The sequence below is a fragment of the Arachis duranensis genome, chromosome 6 (assembly GCF_000817695.3).
Source record: "Arachis duranensis cultivar V14167 chromosome 6, aradu.V14167.gnm2.J7QH, whole genome shotgun sequence".
NCBI lineage: Eukaryota > Viridiplantae > Streptophyta > Magnoliopsida > Fabales > Fabaceae > Arachis > Arachis duranensis.
In genome coordinates, this window is record NC_029777.3 from 45,786,351 (window position 1) to 45,792,005 (window position 5,655).

The window sequence follows — 5,655 nt, forward strand, 5'->3', positions numbered from 1 at the left end:
AATTCTTGAACATAGCTACTTTATGAGTCTTGGCTGTGGCCCAAAGCACTCTGTCTTCCAGTATTACCACTGGATACATACATGCCACAGACACATAACTGGGTGAACCTTTTTAGATTGTGACTCAGCTTTGCTAGAGTCCCCAATTAGAGGTGTCCAAGGTTCTTAAGCACACTCTTGGATCACTTATTTAAAAAAAAAATTTTTTTTGAATTCACTACTTTTTCTTGCTTCAAGAATCAATTTGATAATTTTTTAGATCCTCAATAACATTTCTCCTTTTTCATCATTCTTTCAAGAGCCAACAAGTTTAACATTCTTTAATCAACAAATTCAAAAGACATATGCACTGTTCAAGCATACATTCAGAAGTCAAAAAGACATATGCACTGTTCAAGCATTCATTCAGAAAACAAAAAGTATTGTCACCACATCAAACTAATTCAACTAGTTTCAGAGATAAATTCGAAATCCTGTACTTCTTGTTCTTTTGTGATTAAAGCAGTTTTCATTTAAGAGAGGTGATGGATTCATAGGACATTCATAGCTTTAAGACATGAACCTTAAATTTTATTAATCATGAATTAAGAGCAAGACTCAAAAATAAAAATAAGATAAGACTAATAGTAATAGAAAACAAAAAAAAAAATAAATGACTCTAAAATAGACGCCTAACGATACAGGTTATCACAAAGTTAGGACTCAACAACCTTGATTTTGAGAAGTGGATGCTCCTTCAACTTGTGGGGTATTTGACCCTTCAAGGGAGAGCTTCTGGCGCTTTAGCTCCTGTAGCTCATGCCCCTACTTCTCTTGTTCCTTCAGCGATTTGCAGAGCATGCAGTTTTGATTCTGCTATTCTTCCTTAATTTGTTCCTCAGTTTCTTGCAACTTGGCAACAGATGCTTCTAGGCTGGCCCAGTAGTCAATTTCAGGAAGTTCAGGGAGGAACTCCTGCGCTCTTGGTGCACGAAATTGTGATCATCAATGGCGCCATCAACATGGTACGCACAATTGCAATCTCAACTCTTTATCACAACTTCGCACAACTAACCAGCAAGTGCACTGGGTCGTCCAAGTAATAAACCTTACGCGAGTAAGGGTTGATCCCACAGAGATTTTTGGTATGAAGCAAGCTATGGTCATCTTGTAAATCTCAGTCAGGTAGATTCAAATGGTTATAGGTGATTTATGAATAAAGCATAAAATAAAGATAGAGATACTTATACAATTCATTGGTGAGAATTTCAGATAAGCGTATGGAGATGCTTTGTCCCTTCCGTCTCTCTGCTTTCCTACTGTCTTCATCCAACCCTTCTTACTCCTTTCCATGGCAAGCTGTATGTAGGGTTTCACCGTTGTCAGTGGCTACTTCCCATCCTCTCAGTGAAAATGTTCAACGTGCTCTATCATAGCACGGCTATTCAGCTGTCGGATCTCGATCATGTCGGAATAGAATCCAGTGATTCTTTTGCGTCTGTCACTAACGCCCCACAATCGCGAGTTTGAAGCTCGTCACAGTCATTCAATCCTTGAATCCTACTCAGAATACCACAGACAAGGTTTAGACCTTCCGGATTCTCTTGAATGCCGCCATCAATTCTAGCTTATGCCATGAAGATTCTAATTAAGGAACCCAAGAGATAAACATTCAAGCCTTGTTTGCTTGTAGAACGGAAGTGGTTGTCAGGCACGCGTTCATAAGTGAGAATGATGATGAGCGTCACATAATCATCACATTCATCATGTTCTTGGGTACAAATGAATATCTTAGAACAAGAATAAGCTGAATTGAATAGAAGAACAATAGTAATTGCATTAATACTAGAGCTACAGCAGAGCTCCACACCTTAATCTATGGTGTGTAGAAACTCCACCGTTGAAAATACATAAGAACAAGGTCTAGGCATGGCGGAATGGCCAGCCTCCCAAAGAGGGTTTAATCATAAAAACATGATCAAAAGATTCAAGTGATCAAAAGACGAAAATACAATAGCAAAAGGTCCTACTTATAGAGAACTAGTAGCTAGGGTTTACAGAAATGAGTAAATGACATAAAAATCAACTTCCGGGCCCACTTGGTGTGTGCTTGGGCTGAGCATTGAAGCATTTTCGTGTAGAGACTCTTCTTGGAGTTAAACGCCAGCTTTTGTGCCAGTTTGGGCGTTTAACTCCCATTCTTGTGCCAGTTCCGGCGTTTAACGCCGGGCAGTTTTGAGCTGATTTGGAACGCCAGTTTGGGCCATCAAATATTGGGCAAAGTATGGACTATTATACATTTCTGGAAAGCCCAGGATGTCTACTTTCCAACGCAATTAAGAACGCGCCAATTGGGTATCTGTAGCTCTAGAAAATCCACTTTGAGTGCAGGGAGGTCAGAATCCAACAGCATCTGCAGTCCTTTTTAGCCTCTGAATCAGATTTTTGCTCAGGTCCCTCAATTTCAGCTAGAAAATACCTGAAATCATAGAAAAACACACAAACTCATAATAAAGTCCAGAAAAGTGAATTTAACTAAAAACTAATAAAAATATAATAAAAACCAACTAAAACATACTAAAAACATACTACAAACAATGCCAAAAAGCGTATAAATTATCCGCTCATCACAACACCAAACTTAAATTGTTGCTTGTCCCCAAGCAACTGAAGATCAAATAAGATAAAAAGAAGAGAATATGCAATGAATTCCAAAAATATCTATGAAGATCAGTATTAATTAGATGAGTGGGGCTTTTAGCTTTTTGCCTCTGAACAGTTTTGGCATCTCACTTTATCCTTTGAAATCCAGAATGATTGGCTTCTATAGGAACTCAGAATCCAGATAATGTTATTGATTCTCCTAGTTAAGTTTGATAATTCTTGAACACAGCTACTTTATGAGTCTTGGTCGTGGCCCAAAGCACTCTGTCTTCCAGTATTACCACCGGATACATACATGCCACAAACACATAATTGGGTGAACCTTTTCAGATTGTGACTCAGCTTTGCTAGAGTCCCCAATTAGAGATGTCCAGGGTTCTTAAGCACACTCTTTTTGCCTTGGATCACAACTTTATTATTTCTTTTTCTTTTTTCTTTTTCCTCTCTTTCTTTTTTTCTTTTTTTCGAATTTTTTTTTGTATTCAATGCTTTTTCTTGCTTCAAGAATTATTTTTTTATGATTTTTCAGATCCTCAGTAACATGTCTCCTTTTTCATCATTCTTTCAAGAGCCAATATTCATGAACAACAAATTCAAAAGACATATGCACTGTTCAAGCATACATTCAGAAGTCAAAAGTATTGCCACCACATCAAAATAATTAATCTGTTATAAAATCTAAGATTCATACAATTCTTCTCTTTTTCAATTAAGAACATTTTTCATTTAAGAAAGGTGATGGATTCATAGGACATTCATAACTTTAAGGCATAGACACTAAGACACTAATGATCATAAGACACAAACATGGATAAACATAAGCATAAAAATTCGAAAAACAAAAAAATAAAGAACAAGGAAATTAAAGAACGGGTCCACCTTAGTGATGGCGGCTTGTTCTTCCTCTTGAAGATCTTATGGAGTGCTTGAGCTCCTCAATGTCTCTTCCTTACCTTTGTTGCTCCTCTCTCATGACTCTTTGATATTCTCTAATTTCATGGAGGAGAATGGAATGTTCTTAGTGCTCCATCCTTAGTTGTCCCATGTTGGAACTCAATTTTCTTAGGGATATGTTGATTTGCTCCCAGTAGTTTTGTGGAGGAAAGTGCATCCCTTGAGGCATCTCAGGGATTTCATGGTGAGTGGGATCTCTTGTTTGCTCCATCCTCTTCTTAGTGATGGGCTTGTCTTCATCAATGAGGGTGTCTCCCTCTATGTCAATTCCAACTGAATAACAGAGGTGACAAATGAGGGGAAAGCTAACCTTGCCAAGGTAGAGGACTTGTCCGCCACCTTATAAAGTTCTTGGGATATAACCTCATAAACTTCTACTTCCTCTCCAATCATGATGCTATGAATTATGATAGCCCGGTCTATAGTAACTTCAGACCGGTTGCTAGTGGGAATGATTGAGCGTTGGATAAACTCCAACCATCCTCTAGCCACGGGCTTGAGGTCATGCCTTCTCAGTTGAACCGACTTTCCTCTTGAATCTCTCTTCCATTGAGCGCCCTCTTCACAAATGTCTACGAGGACTTGGTCCAACCTTTGATCAAAGTTGACCCTTCTAGTGTAAGGGTGTTTATCTCTTTGCATCATGGGCAAGTTGAATGGCAACCTTACATTTTCCGGACTAAAATCTAAGCATTTCCCCCGAACCATTATGAGCCAATTCTTTGGGTCTGGGTTCACACTTTGATCATCATTCTTGGTGATCCATGCATTGGCATAGAACTCTTGAACCATTAAGATTCTGACTTGTTGAATGGGGTTGGTAAGAACTTCCCAACCTCTTCTTCGGATCTCATGTCGGATCTCCGGATATTCACTCTTTTTGGGTTTGAAAGGGACCTCGGGGATCACCTTCTTCATGGCCACAACTTCATAGAAGTGGTCTTGATGCACCCTTGAGATGAATCTCTCCATCTCCCATAACTCAGAGGTGGAATCTTTAGCCTTTCCTTTCCTCTTTCTAGAGGTTTCTCCGGCCTTAGATGCCATAAATGGTTATGGAAAAACAAAAAGCAATGCTTTTACCACACCAAACTTAAAAGGTTTGCTCGTCCTCGAGCAAAAGAAGAAAGAAGAGAGTAGAAGAAGAAGAAATAGAGGAGATGGAGATGGCTTTGTGGTTCAGCCAAGGGGGAGAAGTAGTGTTTAGGTTGTGTGAAAATGAAGGAGTGAAGATGGGTTTATATAGGAGTGGAGAGGGGGTGTATGGTTCGGTCATGTGAGTGGTGAAGAGGATATTGAGATTTGATAGGTGAGGGGTTTTTGGGGAAGAGGTGTTGAGGTGAATGGGTAAAGAAAAGAGAGAGTGGTGGGGTAGGTGGGGATCCTGTGGGGTCCACAGATCCTGAGGTGTCAAGGAAAATTCATCCCTGCACCAAGTGGCGAGAAAAAATGCTCTTGATGCCAATTCTGGCGTTTAAACACCGGGCTGGTGCCCATTTCTGGCGTTTAACGCCAACTTCTTGCACCTTCCTGGCGTTTAACGCCAGTCTGGTGCCCTTTTCTGGCGTTAAACGCCCAGAATGGTGCCATACTGGGCGTTAAACGCCCATTTGCTGCCCTTACTGGCGTTTAAACGCCAGCAAGGTTTTCCTCCAGGGTGTGCTGTTTTTCTTTCTATTTTTCATTCTATTTTTGCTTTTTCAATTGATTTTGTGACTTTCCATGATCATCAACCTATAGAAAACATAAAATAACAAAGGAAATATAGATAAATATAACATTGGGTTGCCTCCCAACAAGGCGCTTCTTTAATGTCAGTAGCTTGACAATGGGCTCTCATGGAGCCTCACAGATACTCAGAGCAATGTTGGAACCTCCCAACACCAAACTTAAAGTTTGAATGTGGGGGTTCAACACCAAACTTAGAAGTTGGTTGAGGCCTCCCAACACCAAACTTAGAGTTTGACTGTGGGGGCTCTGTTTGGCTCTGTTTGGAGAGAAGCTCTTCATGCTTTCTCTCCATGGTTACAGAGGGATATCCTTGAGCCTTAAACACAA